General features: G+C 43.6%; 1 long non-coding RNA gene across 5 annotated transcripts in view; it reads right to left on the bottom strand.

The window, feature by feature from the left end:
• LOC141049222 (uncharacterized) overlaps positions 1-15,727 on the bottom strand; it is an 83,016-nt gene that overhangs the window by 1,447 nt on the left and 65,842 nt on the right. The window contains exon 5 of one of the 5 annotated variants that reach the window (XR_012220294.1): positions 15,281-15,579. The exons of the other annotated variants lie outside the window; for them this stretch is intronic. This is a non-coding gene — a long non-coding RNA (uncharacterized lncRNA). Of the gene's footprint in view, positions 1-15,280; positions 15,580-15,727 lie in introns of those variants that run through there. 5 annotated transcript variants of the gene reach the window in all.

Below are 15,727 nucleotides of genomic sequence, written 5' to 3'. Positions count from 1 at the left end.
GAGCACTACTTATACCGACTAGCGGAGGTCAGAAGGTTACAGAGCACTACTCACACCGACCAGCGGAGGTCAGAAGGTTACAGAGCACTACTCATACCGACCAGCGGAGGTCAGAAGGTTACAGAGCACTACTCACACCGATCAGCGGAGGTCAGAAGGTTAGAGCACTACTCATACCGACCAGCGGAGGTCAGAAGGTTACAGAGCAATACTCATACCGACCAGCGGAGGTCAGAAGGTTAGAGCACTACTCATACTGACCAGCGGAGGTCAGAAGGTTAGAGCTCTACTCATACTGACCAGCGGAGGTCAGAAGATTACAGAGCACTACTCATACCAACCAGCAGAGGTCAGGAGGTTACAGAGCACTACTCATACAAACCAGCGGAGGTCAGAAGGTTACAGAGCACTACTTATACCGACCAGCAGAGGTCAGAAGGTTACAGAGCACTACTCATGTTGACCAGCAGAGGGGGATATATTACACAGTGCTGCTCATTCTGACCTACTCATACTGACCAGCAGAGGACAGAGCACTACTCATATTGACCAGCAGATTACAGAACACTACTCATACTGACCAGAAGAATGCAGCAGATTTCAGAGCACTACTCATAATGACCAGCAGAGGACAGAGCATTGCTCATACAGATCAGCAGAGGGCGGTAGATTACACAGCACTACTCATACTGACCAGCAGATTACAGAGCACTACTCATACTGACCAGCAGAGGACAGAGCATTGCTCATACAGATCAGCAGAGGGCGGCAGATTACAGAGCACTACTCATACTGACCAGCAGAGGACAGCAAGTCATTAGTAATTATATAGATGCTTCACATTAGAAGACCTGAAAATATTAAAATTTGAGAGTTCTCAGTGGTTGACCCCTTTTAATGGCTAACTGAAAAGATGGTAACAAATATCAGCTCCGGAGACTCCTCGTCTCATCATCAGGATAACAGAAAATCTGAAGAGTCACAGATTTATACACAACAGGACACAGGAATAATGCAGCAATGAGACAAGTGACGAGGATCTGAACTACCAATGTGGTAGACAAAGTGGTGGCAGGAAATATCGGAGCAGTTCATAGATAAGCAGGAGTGTGAGAGTTTTATTGTCCTCTAATTGAGGAGTCTCAGATTGTAATATTTTTCTATCTTCTAGCAAACATGGTACAAAGATATATATTTTTCCTGTATTAGAAGCTCTATAACTTTTGTGTGGAAGCCTGAAAAATGTGTCCAACATTTATTCAGATCTTAGGGGCGACTTTTCTCCTCGTGGAGAGTGATAAGTCCGGACTGGCATGCCAATGTCAGCCAAATCAGACCTCATACTTTGCACTGATGAGGGGCAACACCCTGAAACACCAAGTCTGCACATACAAGATTTTGATTTGGCTCTTATACTAAGTCATGTGACAAGGCTCGTTAAAGGGTCGATATTGACTTTTAGGATCACTGCTTCCAATAGGTGGCGCTACGGAGTTCTAGTTCCTGTCCTCTTGGAAGAGACAATTTGCATACAACGTCTGTTCTGTGGCTCTTCCTCTAATCATCTCTTACACATTGTGCCACCGAAACGTTTGGGTTCCCTGCAATAGTTACACAAGAAAAAAAAGAAAAAAAAAAAACTACGTTTCATGAATTCCAGCAGTGGCGGATACAGAACTGGATCACGTCTGCGACTGCACAGGAAATCGTGTATTAGAGTTAGAATTTCTATAAAAATACGATGATTAAATCTGCAGAGAATACTGGAACTAGAAAGTAAAAGGTGTGAAAGGTGAAGAATAACCCAGTACAGACTAATCTGCATCAAAAACGCAAGTAAAAAAAAAAACGTGATTTGGCCAATGCGTTTTTCCTAACAAAGATGCAGAAATTTCTGGGTGTGCACATACCCTTCATATTCACTGACAGCAAGCAGGTATCTTGGAATAGGTACATTAGAAACGTGTCGACTGCAGGGCTACAGGTCAGTGATGTCCCCGGGTACCAATCATATGACCCTCTAGACAGTGATGGATACAGTATGTACAGTGCAGGGAAGGTCACGTGTGGAGGGGCCGGGTGGAGGTCTTACATTGGGGCCCTGTCCATACAAGGCGAGTGCTTTGTCTGCCCTGACACGAGTATAATACAGAGCACTGATACCTGGGTCAGGGTGCAGCTCGCTGAATGATCCTCTTGTCGTATTGGTGCGTTTATCAGAGCGGGTGATATATTAACAGAGGCAGTAAATGGCATATGTCACTGTGAACTCAGCCCAGTGGTCTCCGGGCCCTGAGTCGGGGGCAGATGTGGCTGCAGCTGCTCCACAAACATGTCTGATGTTATGTGGTATCTGGCACCATGAGACTTTCCGATCCCCGGTGCGCCCCAATCATGGCGGCGGCAACGTACAGCAGCCTGGGTACAATAAAGCATAAATATCTAATAAATGAAAAGTTCTGCTGCTCTTAATTATAATTATTCAACTTCAGGATCACTGTTTGTGGCCTGGAGGTCCCAGGCCGGAGACATCGTTGTCATGTTTCCTAATCACGATTCTATCTTTCTATAGTAATGAAACATGGCATGGATAGCATCATCCATCTGCCGATATTAAGTTGGAGATGTTAAGAAGACCTTACGGTGATATAAATGAATGTGTTATGTTCATCACTTCGACACAATGCCGAAAATATATCTCCCATAAATATCAGATTGATGCAAACTCCAATATTCATCAGTGTCATCTCTTTCTGGTTTCCACATTTATAAGTAATAGTATAGGTTCTATGTGAGGGTGATATGTCCCCTCTCCAGAGAGGTCTGTATGGATTTTATCATTTTTCTCAATGACACTTATTTACACAAGAAGTCCGTATGAAGTCTGGACAATCCTCTTACAATCCTACTACAGCCGCACCACAAATCCCTCTCTGCCTTGATAGTTTGTTACAATGTATCAGTCTGGAGTCTTCCTTGTGGTCCTGGGGGGGTGGTGGAAAAACTGTAAAACTAGCACTGCAATAATTGCCTTAGTAAAAAAAAAACAAAGAAATGTAATTTACAGCGAACCCATTCCTTGCAGTTGCAGTAGTGGCACAATTTTTCGGCACTGCCCCGGAGCCATCTAACAGCTCACAGAGGATTGCCCAGACTGGGTACAACTGTAACAAACCCTCAGCTTTGAGAATTATTAGGTCTGTACAGAATTGAAACCTCTGGTTTAAATGATAAAATGCTCTCACTGACAATAAGCAGAGTTCTTGCAAACCATGAAGAGTTAAATGTTATAACAGATAGCGGCAAAAGTTCCCCCTATACAATTACATTTAGCTTTATGTGATATTCTCAAACGGCCGCAGATACGCTGGCGTCAGCATGGAGAATAGCAGGAGGGAGCATATACAGACATAATGTGCCCTGAACATTTCAGGGTGTATAAAGGTCTTGTAGATAGGATTAAATGACATTACTCCCATTTCTGGCTCTGTGTGACTACTTCTAGCCACTGGTGGGAGGCTCCGCCATTAATCTGGAAGTCACCACCACAATGCGGTGACATGGAGACACTGGGGAGGGTGAACGCCCCCGTTGCCCTCTCCTCTGTTTGCCACAAACGTTCCCTGCATCCTCCATATCCTGGACGCGGCCGTCTGTCACTGCGCCCTTCTCATAGGCGGTCAGTGAATACCGGCAGGGTGACCGGCCGCTGCCTGCCCTCTCATCACTCGTATATCAGGAGTCTATACACTTTGGCTTTGATGCATCATCGTCTTTGCACCATTTTTTTTTTTTCGGGGGTAAAAATGGCTAAAAAAGCAACTTTTATATTTGCGCCTTATTCATTTTTTTTATTGTCGCCCTTTTATTAGCTATTTTTTTTTTTAGCTTGTTATTATGGGAGCGGTTTACCTTATCAAGGTATTTTTAAAGTAAATTTATTATTTGTGACTTTTCGGAATTTTTCCGCAATTTTACTACAGCTGAGTACAAAATATGTCTAATTTTATTTTGGCAAAGTTGAAGACTAATGTGCAACATTTAAAAGGACTGTGTGATTTTTACTGTTAAAAAAAAAAAAAAAAAAAAAGGTGTAAAAAGGCAACAGAAGAGTAAAAACAAAATTGAACAAAATTTATCAACCTGATGCCTGGTGCCTTTTTAATTATTTTGGGGCAAAATGAAAAAAAAAAGTCACTTAGAAAAAATGAAATGGGTCATTATGAACCCTGTGCAAAATAATTTTTGAAATCGAACAGTGCTTCAGGGTTTATGTTAATACATTTTCTGATTTACCAGAGGCTTTATACAAGTTGCATGCAGAAGAATAATTGAAAATCATGGTGCACTATGGCCCCTAATTCATCATTCTTGTTGCACTTTTTCTTTTTTTTAGAACTGGGAACATCATCAGGAATTTTATGCCAGAAGAATGGGGTAAGAGAACAGATGCACATTTTTGTGCAAAAATGTTCAAACTTTTGGCACTTTTTGAAAACTGGGTGGAGTTTAATACGAGTGGGAATGGTCTAGCGCGACCAAAGAGATTCACTATATTTAGTTATTGAAAGGATCCTGCACCATTTTAATGTTAAATGTGCTAAAACAAAAGGTTGCAATTGGGTGTTGAATTTTAGAATTTTAACATGCCCGACACTTCCCTGCCCCAACATCATCTGCCGGAGGAGACTTGGGATGCCACAATGTGAACCACATGGTTGGCTGATCCAGCCGAAACTTTAAGGTTCGCTTGACTTTACCCAAATGTGTTTTGGAGGCTTAAAAAAGTTATAGATACTTTGAATTTATCAAGTGATTGCACCTAATTTTCCTAAAATCAAAAAACATCTTCTTACCTTTTTTTTTTAATCTGTATCTTAAAAAGTAAAACTTTGTAGATGTCTAGAAACTTTTAAGAAGTAAAACTTAAGATAAAAAGAAAACTGCTTTATAGAGTATTCAGTATAGTCCCTTAGAGTAAAGAAAAAAAAACTTTGCCATTTTTCTTTTAAAATTGCATATTTACAAAACAATCTAAGAGTTGTAGGAGAGATCAGCGCAAAAATAGGGTATTTTCTGAGAGATATGACAGGCGGTAAAATCAGATTACACCCACCTTCTAGACATAGTCAAAAAGCATGTCAGATGGAATTTTAGCTGCAGCAGATCCACGGGTCAGCAATTGACCATAAGGCATCAAAAGATGGAAGGAAAGCTTTGTGGATGGTTTCTGCGCTTGCCGACAGTTAATGAGACGTATACCCCAGGATATAAAACGAAATGGTGGCTTATTCTACGCGGTTTACTTGTGGTCCTTCCTGATGAAGACGTCATTGGTACTTTGAAATGCGTAGAATAAACCACCTTTTTCATTCCAGGACACAATTCTTGCAGGTCTCTACCCCTGACCCATAATATGATTATTGGGGATTTATAATAGTGCAGTAAATTACAAGATTTCATTCCTATGACCCTACTCAGATTATTTTAAGAAATGGAAAAACCCTTTGGCCGTAGCCCTCGTTCATCAAGTCAGCTGCCTGGAGATTTATGGCGGAGCTTTCACGGCTGGGGTTGCAGGAATATAAGTGTCCTATTGACCTTGTGACCTTTCAGGCTTTTAATGATTAGTATGCAGATGAGGCCGGGGGGGGGGGGTCCAGACACTTGTTGTATGTGAAGGCCTGAACATCCATTAGGATTAATAGGTGTTAATTTGTCTGCAGACCCCCTGGCAACAATGACCAATGACCTGGCCATTGTGGTTGAGGGAGTGACAGATGTGTTTGGGAGTGTGTTGGCTTTCAGGCTGGTGAATAGTGGGATGGAGGGACAAGGTTAAGACATCCAAGGTGAACACTGGGCCGCACTGGGGCAGGTGGCACAATGGTGGTTACAGATGCCCCCCTGGCCCACACCCCTTTTCATTAGCCTAATTACAGAAGCAGCCGAGGCTACAAACTGATGTGGATTATCAGGCCTGTAATGGTTCCCAGGGGACAACTTGTTGTGAGTGACATCTCCCGAGTTCAGGGATAGCGAAGATTCAGAAATAGAGATTACAATCTAATGGCCATTTAAAGCAAATCTTAGCCTCACACAGAGGCAAAAAAAAATCTATGTGCACAAAGTCTTTTAAGAAGATGTCCAGGGAGGTTGGCCACAGTCCCAGACCCTAAACTTCTCAATAATATGTGCAGCTGTACTGCCATGGACGGCAAGAAGAAGAAACAAATCAACGTTCCAACAAATCAGGCCAGACAAGTCACTGGAAGCAGGGATCACCGAGCTACGACTTGTCGACTGTGGACACATCATACGAACAGAGCGATCACTAGAGAACATCATGGAGGGAAGAATAGAAGGAACGAGGCGAAGTGGAAGACCAACAACCCTTGGTACTATCAAGAAAGCTTCGGAGAAAACCCTAGTGACCCATCTAGGCTACACAAGATCGGTCTTCCTACACGTCCTTCATCTATCAAGTCACCATGATTTGAGATCGAGCCAAAGGCTGTTAAATAAAAAAGTAACAGGAACATCAAGCTGTTTGGAGTCATCTTATAGCCTTTACCTTTATCAGGGTTGTCTATAACCTTCTAATTTCCTGAGACCAGTCTCTCCTCAGCTTTCTTTGTTCCATGTTGAGTTTGGGACACACCATGATACCAAACAAAACAGTGACTACTTTTCATGTGGTACACACCATGATACCAAACAAAACAGTGACTACTTTTCACGTGGTACACACCATGATACCAAACAGCACAGTGACTACTTTTCACGTGGCACACACCATGATACCAAACAGCACAGTGACTACTTTTCTCATGGTACACACTATGATACCAAACAGCACAGTGACTACTTTTCACGTGGCACACACCATGATACCAAACAGCACAGTGACTACTTTTCTCATGGTACACACCATGATACCACACAGCACAGTGACTACTTTTCACGTGGTACACACCATGATACCAAACAGCACAGTGACTACTTTTCATGTGGTACACACCATGATACCAAACAAAACAGTGACTACTTTCCACGTGGTACACACCATGATACCAAACAAAACAGTGACTACTTTTCACGTGGTACACACCATGATACCAAACAGCACAGTGACTACTTTTCATGTGGTACACACCATGATACCAAACAGCACAGTGACTACTTTTCACGTGGCACACATCATGATACCAAACAAAACAGTGACTACTTTTCATGTGGTACACACCATGATACCAAACAGCACAGTGACTACTTTTCACGTGGTACACACCATGATACCAAACAGCACAATGACTACTTTTCACGTGGTACACACCATGATACCAAACAGCACAGTGACTACTTTTCACGTGGCACACATCATGATACCAAACAAAACAGTGACTACTTTTCATGTGGTACACACCATGATACCAAACAGCACAGTGACTACTTTTCTCATGGTACACACTATGATACCAAACAGCACAATGACTACTTTTCACCCTTTAAAAAAGCATAATGACTCCGAGTTTGTAGACTTCTATGATGCTAATTACAATACACACCTTAGTCTAAAGGTATGTGCACACACTGCGGATTCGCAGCGGTTTTGGCTCTGCGGGTCCGCAGCAGGTTCTGCTGCGCTGTACAGTACCTTTATTTCCTATAGAAAAAAAAAACGCAGTGCACATGCTGCGGATTTTTCCGTGCGGATTTGCTGCGGGTTACAATCCGCAGCATGTCAATTCTTTGTGCGGTTTCACACCTTATCATTATGAGGTGTGAAACCGCAGGGCAAAACCGCAGGCTAATCCGCAGATAGGATTTACCTGCGGATTTTCCAACAAAATCCGCACAACCTAAAAACTACGTGGGCACATAGCCTCACATCTCCCTTTGGTCACATTATTTTCAATCTTTTCTAGGGGAATCATCATTTTTGTCCAGGACATTTTTCTTAGGCCTCTTTCACACTTCCGTTTTTGACAATCAGTCAAGATCCGCCAATTTTGAAAAAAAACGGATCCGCCATTTTTCTTTGCGGATCCGTTTTTTCCCCATTGACTTTCATTATTGGCGGATCCTGACTGATTGCCGTCCGTTGCATCCGTTTTTTTGAGGATCCGCCACAATCCTCAAAGATTTCCAAACGGAGCTTGCAACGTTTTTTGGCTGGCGGATCCAACAATTTGGCCCATATGTGTTCACTGATGCCCACGTGTGCCAGGCTCATGGATGGCAATGGATAAATGCCATCCTTGCCTTCAGTATACACAAGTGCCGCATGTAGATACAGTACAGACCAAAAGTTTGGACACACCTTCTCATTTTCATCTCGTTTTCTTTATTTTCATGACTATGAATATTGTAGATTCACTCTGAAGGCCTCAAAACTATGAATTAAAACATGTGGAATTATATGATTAACATAAAAAGTGTGAAACAACTGAAAATATATCTTAGATTCTAGGTTCTTCAAAGTAGCCACCTTCTGCTTTGATTACTGCTTTGCACACTCTTGGCATTCTCTTGAGGCTTTCAGAGTGAATCTACAATTTTCATAGTCATGAAAATAAAGAAAACTCTTTGATTGAGAAGGTGTGTCCAAACTTGTGGTCTGTACTGTATATGTGGATATACTTTGCCCCTTTTATTAATGTATATTGGGGCTCATTCATCAAAGTGCATAAGTGGGGATATATTAACCCTTTACTTAACAGGAGAAATAGTCTTTCCTGCAGAACAATGGGGGGCGCAATTTCTGCTTCTTTGTCAGTCTGACTGACTGATGTGACAGGATGTATAATGGCGGAGCCAGACATGCGGCTCAGAAGCGAATGCTCCCCTTAATAAATGGCAGACTTGTATAAATATATCTTCAGCCAATCAAGGTAATGGGCACGGGAGGCTGTGAGTAATGGACTCTTTATATTTATGAGGTCTCCGTAGATGTGGCGTCAATGCAGCAAGAGAAATAACACCCAATAATGATTATGGGAGTGCAATTTAACCCCTAAACTACTGTCAAGCAAGCCATGCCCAGTGGTATGAAAAATCCATTGTGTCAAAAGATCCTCAGTGGGGTCTGTAATGTAGGTAAGCATCAACACATGATGGTGCCTGCAATGATCTGCTCCATTAGAGGAACACTAAACTCAGAAATAGAAATATGACCGACCCGGACAGAACAAAGGGTTAATCTCATGCTGATCAGTCCCATCTTTGGCTGACAGCCCACTTAAGTCCAATCCCTTTATCCAAGAGGTGGGCTTATCAATTTTTGACATACTGCAGACAGAGCAAAAGGGGGGAGGCTCCTGCTGAAGCCAGTTGTCTCACAGCCACATACAGGACAGAGAGGAGGAGGACATGGCTGAGCTCCTGAAACATGGAGATGTCTTAATACATTGTGATTTTTTTTTTTTTCAATTTTGTGCATTCTTTGTATAAACAGTGCGACTTGGATATTAGAGCCAATGTGTGTATTGTAGACCCCTCAACCACCCAATTCTTCACGAGATTGTCCCACAAAAAGGGCCTTCCACATGTGGACTTATGCCAACGTGGGCGTTCCTGCGAGGGTTTTCCGCCATTCTCAGGCAGGTCACAATTATAGGGAATGTATCACCCATTTACTAATTAGAAGTAGAAAGTTATACATATACAGTATGTTCTACATCAGCTGAATGGACCAATGGGGACAAAACGCTAGAAAGGATTCACAGATATCTATGGGAGAGTATTGTGGGCCTGTGCAGAGCTAATTGTATAGTAGGAGGAGGTGGTGAGCTGTGACATCACCTGTTGTGAATGACAGATCCAATGACAGATTCTGTGATAAGGAAATGACACTGCTGGCGACGGGCGGACACTACTGGTGACAGGCAGTGAAGAGGTCAAACGCAGAATTTAATTCAGTTAATTGGAGGTCAGGTGATGCCACGGGGACGGTAACGATCAATAAAGGGAGAATGAAAATGTACTTTGGGTGATTAGTTTCATTTACACACCAGATCTTTAATTAGAGACTGAAGGTGGAAGAGGGGACACGGCGAGAGCGATCCATCGCGGAAATGACAGCAACACAGCGCTGTAGCCATGGGCGTATATCACAAATAATCACATTGTAATGTCTCCAGATAGAGAGCGATGCAGAGTCTCATCCAGCAGACGGATCCGGGGCCGGGTGCAGTTATTTGCTGCTGTTATTCACTGTACGTCTATGTTTAGTAATGACTTTTCAAGATCTAACCATTAAATGGATTCCATTACAGCCAATGAGGGGTGCGATGCCACGGCCACTGCATATACTGGAAACGTATGATAAAAGGAGGCAATCGATGCAGTGTGAATAATCTTACATCCAGAAACAGCTGAAAGTTTGTTACAATTGAATCCAGTCCTCTGTGACATCAGCAGCACAATCCCATTCTACAGGGTTACAATGTATCAGAATATGGTGCAGGCTGGAGCAATTGTAGCAAACTCTCAGATGTGAAGTCTCCATAGATTTTCAGCATCTGACTGAACACAAGAATGTTCCTGTTTAATGACAACAAGCATTTAAAGATCTTTAAAATGATGACAAGAAACAGAAAAAAAGAACACTGATTGGTTATTCCTAAAATAACAAATTATCCCCTATTCATAGCAAGGATAGCGGACAACTTACTGATAGTTGTGTCCAAGACAACTGGGACCCCCAAGAGCTCTGCTAGTTACGGCTGACCCATAGACAAGAAATAGAGCCGAGGATGAGCACATGCACCTCCGCTCCATTCAACACTGAACTCTTCAGAGCCCCAATCTCAGCATCACTTAGGGACCCAGAGCAATCAGCAAGTCAGCCCTCTCTTGTGGATCCTAAAGCCCCCGTGACACATAGCTGCTGAGTCACAAGTTTTTTTGACACAACAGCCATCTCACCAGCGAGATCGCTGTGTGTGACGCTAACCAGCGACCGGCCCCCCTGCCGGGTATCGCTGATCGTCCTGGAATGACCAGGACATTTTTTTGATTGCTGGTCTCCCGCTGGCCAGCATGCATCGCTGCGTGTGACAGGCGGGAGACCAGCGATCAGCTCGCTGGTAACTAAGGTAAACGCAGGGTTTCTAAGCGGCGCGTGGTGCTTAGAAACCAGATGTGTACCTTAGTTACCAGCTCCCTGCATCAGCGCGCTGGTAACTAACGTACACAGCGACGTGCGTGCTCGGCGTCGCTGGTGCTGATCGCTGGTGAAGCTGCCTGTTTGGCAGCTCACCAGCGATCATGTAGCGACTCACCAGCAATCCTGACAAGTTGATATCCTTGTCGGGATTGCTGGGGAGTCGCTATGTGAGACGGGGCCCTAAGGGATAACCTGCTCTTTTGGAAATAACCCTTTAACCTTCATCTGAGATAAATGAAGAGAAATAGATAAGATATCTATTAAAAGGTACTGTCAGCACAGAATGACTGTTCAAAACAAGCACAGACGCTCAGTGTCCCCTAGGCATGGCCAAACAGTTCAATGCATCTCCGCCCCATCTATTTTGATTGACAGCCCTGGCTTTATAGGGGCAGAAATAGATGGAAAACAAGGAGATGGGACGGTGCACTTAAAGAGGTTGTCCGGTGTAAATCTACATGACTGCAGACTTATTAATCCTCACATCGTTCGCTCTGAGGATTCTCCATTGTCGGCGCCAGGAACAGCAGTCATGTGACCAAAAGTATGAGAGATGTATATTCCCGGCCACAATCCGACTAGCCTGTTTCTGGCCGCTCGCCATACACTTTCATTGAGCGAGGCTGCGCCTATCTTGTTGGACTGTGGTCACGAGTATGAACATTGTATACTTGTGGTCACATGACTGCCGTTCCCGGCGCTGACACCGGAGAAATCCTCACAATGCACAGTGCGCACGACGTGAGGAGTCACAAGTCTGCAGTCACACAGAGTAACTGCAGACTTGTAATTTTGGCCACACCAAGGGTTCTCTGAGCACCTGTGCTGGGTTTGAACAGTCATTGTGTGCCGACAGACTCCCTTTAAGGAAAAGATAATCGCCATAACCCTTCATGGTTCCAGGGCCAAAGTTCTATCTGCCACATAAGTCTATGTTCCCATGCATATTGCGGTTTTTCCGCTGTGTTTTTTTTGTGTGCAGAAAAACATTCTGTCCAAGCAAAGTGCATGTGATGTAATGAAACCTCCTGCCCACTGTGCGCCTAATTGTGCGCTTTTTATCTATAGACTTTTTAGAGTGAATCTGAAAAATACACGTAAAAATGCAGTTACGTTTTTAAGTGCGTAATTAAAACTTTTCTGTGCTTTAAAGAAAAAAAAAACAAAAAAACATTAAAAACGTGGCTTCAAGTCTGCTTGACAAATGCATCAAATAAAAGAAAATTTAAAACGAATGGCAAAAATGCAATAATCTGAAAAGATTGCAATTGCAAATTATGGCGCGGACACCTGCGGAAAACGCGTGGATAAACAGCAGCAAACGAAAAACAAAAAAAATGCAGCAATTAGGCTACGTGAACACTGCACATGGCAGCTTGGGTCAGGGGCTGATCTCAATAACCCGGGGTTGGGGTGTGATGCCTATTATGGTAGTTTTACAAGGGAAAGGGATTATGAAAATACGGTGGGTGGCAGATGAGAACGGCAGCAGCCATGCGCTTTGGCTTTCAAGTCTTCCCATTCTGGTGGCAGTGCTGATATTTAAAGGACTTTTTTTATTTTGTTTTTTTTTTTCCATGGAAAATGTTTGCATTTAGTTGAGAAAATGTGCAAGATGACGACTCGGCTAAGAAACACCTGGAAGTTCAGCTGTAATGTCTGACCCCTGATGGCACAAAGCGGTACTGCAGAAAATAACCCCTTCACTGCTGCTTCCTGTAAAGTAATATTGGCCCCATTAACATGGAATATTTAAGTAGCCGTGTGATTGACCTTGAGAGGAGTTTAAAAGTGTGTCAGATATGGATTAGAAATATCTGTTACATAAACATGAGGCTTAACCAGTTCATCACTTTAATGAAGCACTAGTAGCATTTCGCTTCCCTGCCCCCAGCCAATTTCCTGATTAACCTGCCATTCACAGCTGGGGGGCACAAAGCCAGAGCTGCCATCTTCCAGTCTGATCTAGATGATCTGCTCAGATGGATACCAGCAGAAGTCTCTGATCTTTTCTATGCCCCCATAACATTCACGGATTTCAGAGTCATCTCATTTATTGTCACAAAAGTGGCAAAAAATTTACTAAATACACATGCTTTTTAGCAGTATATGCTCATCTATTACTACCTTAGCCCAAGCAAGAATAGGTTTTGTGACCCCTAAGACACCTCTTCCTTCCAATGCTGGGGAGTCGGTAAACCCTGACGCGCGCCCCCTCGCCATCTACTACGCAGGGTTTCTTTGCAATCACTATGAAGCCACATAGATTTGCATGAGAGCTGTGTACAAAAGATAATATGGTTTTAAATTCAGACTATTTGCAAAATTGCTTCAGGTTTCATTTTAGATGAAATGAAGAAAGGTTGCAAAAGTCTACACACCCACAGCTAAGCTTCCCAGTGTTTCAGGGGTTAAACGGTCGTCTATGTTTCGTGCTGCTCTGGGATGACTGATTCCCATGGATAAATCAAAGAGTCTGCCCAGACCTTGGCTTTTAATTAATGTCCATCATTACCAAGATAATGACCAGTGATTGCCAGCGGTCTAATCATTAACCACTACCCACACTGGTCAAACTGCAGGGAGGACACATGGGGATAAGGTGTAAATAGGAATAGCAAGGTTTCATGGCCAAATAATGCTGGGGATCAGCCTAGAACATTGAGAAGAACATTGCCCTCTGAGAAACTCTACGTGGCAGCCAAATTGAGAGGGCAGCCGAGGCCCCTGTTATATGTTCCCCATTAGTGTACAGTGGGGCCCTTCAATGGTTAGAGAGCGGATACAAAGAGCAGCGTCTCTCTGTAGGACCCAGGACATCTGTGGATTATATGGACAGTCCATGGCTTTCTTTGGGAACTGTGTAATGCTTCATTTTCCCTGTGGGGGAGCTGCAGGGAAATAAAACATTTGCTCCTAGGTTTTCCTACAGATTGCAGCAAATCACAGGGTTCCCAGCCATGAGGCAACTTGTAATCATCTTGTCTTGACAGGAACCTTCCAAAAATGTTTTGTAAAATTTAAGTAACACCTTGAGGTCGGCTGAACCATCCCTCATATCTCAAGGAGCACTGTTGAAACCATCATTCAATAATGGAAGGCGTTTGGCATGACTACAAACCTACCAAGACATTGCCGACCACCTAAACGGACATCCAAGAAAGTAGAGCAGTAATTAGAGAAGCAGCCCAGAGTTCCATGGTCACTCTGGAGGAGCTGTAGAAATCCACAGCTCACGGGGAGAATGTGTCCACAGGATGACTATTAGTCATGTCCTCCACAAATCTGCCCTTTATGGAACAGCGGCAAAAAGAAAGCCATTTTTAAAACCCATAAGAAGTCCCATTTGCAGTTTGCAAAACGCCATATAGGGACACAGCGAGCAAGTGGAAGAAGGGGCTCTAGTCAAATGAGATTATAGGATAACTGTTTGGGCTAAATGTGAAACACTATGTGTGGTGGAAAAGTAACACTGCACATCAACCTGAAAACAGCATCCCCACCGTCACACATGGTGGTGGCAGCATCCTACTGTGGGGAGGCTTTTCTTCAGCAGAGACAAGGAAGCTGGTCAGAGGTGATGGGAAGATGGATTGAGCTAAATACAGTGCAATCCTGGAGGAAAACCTGTTAGAAAATGCAAAAGATTTGAGACTTGGGCATAGGTTCACCTTCCAGCAAGACAACGACCCTAAGCATCCTGAGAGAGCTACAATGGAGGGTTTAGATCAGAGCATATTCCTGTGTGTGAACAGCGCAGTCACCGACCAAAGTCCCAGAGAATCTGTGACAAGGCGTGAAAATTACTGATCACAGACGTCTCCATCCAATCTCACTGAGCGAGTGTGCAAAGAAGAAGGGGAAAATGTCACCTGTAGATGTGCAGAGCTGGAGAGACAGACCCCAAAAGCCTGCAGCACTAACTGCAGCAAACGGTAGTCCTACAAAGTACTGACTCAGGGGCTGAAGGAAAAAGGTTTTATTGACGTCCCTATAGAACTGACATTAATTGATGAACTTCGGATTTGATCTCAACGCAAGTTAATTTCTGCGAAGAAAAGGTCAGCAGCTCATGGATAAAACTGGTGCAGATCACATCCACTTGTCCCCTGTATGTCACTGTGTATTCTCTTTTTCTCACCAGCGTTCCCGTCCCACATGGTCGTACCCCGGCATATAAACAGTATAACAGAAAGCAGAAATAAAAGGACTGGAGCCACCATATATTTTCTATCACATATTACCCGCTGTCAGCATCGCCGTCAGAGGTATTGATGACGTAGACTTATGCCGGCGTGGTCCTACACCGCCCCTGTGTTCTCTGTAGGAGACCTGGGTCTCAGTCCTGACTCCTTATCGCCCCGGTCTGGGAACGCACAGACGGAACTGTCATTTGCAGTGTAATTTGCCTGGAATTTGGGTGAGAGGTGCAGGAATTAGAAGCAGGTGACTAATTGCTCTGTTATCAACCAGCAGGAGCTCATTACCTGGCCATAATGACTGATGATGGAAGTGCGATAGTTCAGGGGTCATCAGAGAGTACAGGGTGTATGGAAA

This window comes from Dendrobates tinctorius, unplaced genomic scaffold, assembly GCF_039654945.1.
Source record: "Dendrobates tinctorius isolate UK_male_01 unplaced genomic scaffold, ASM3965494v1 ptg000143l, whole genome shotgun sequence".
Taxonomy (NCBI): domain Eukaryota; kingdom Metazoa; phylum Chordata; class Amphibia; order Anura; family Dendrobatidae; genus Dendrobates; species Dendrobates tinctorius.
Note: the sequence above shows the minus strand (reverse complement) of the source record. Positions and strands in the feature narration are given on the sequence as shown.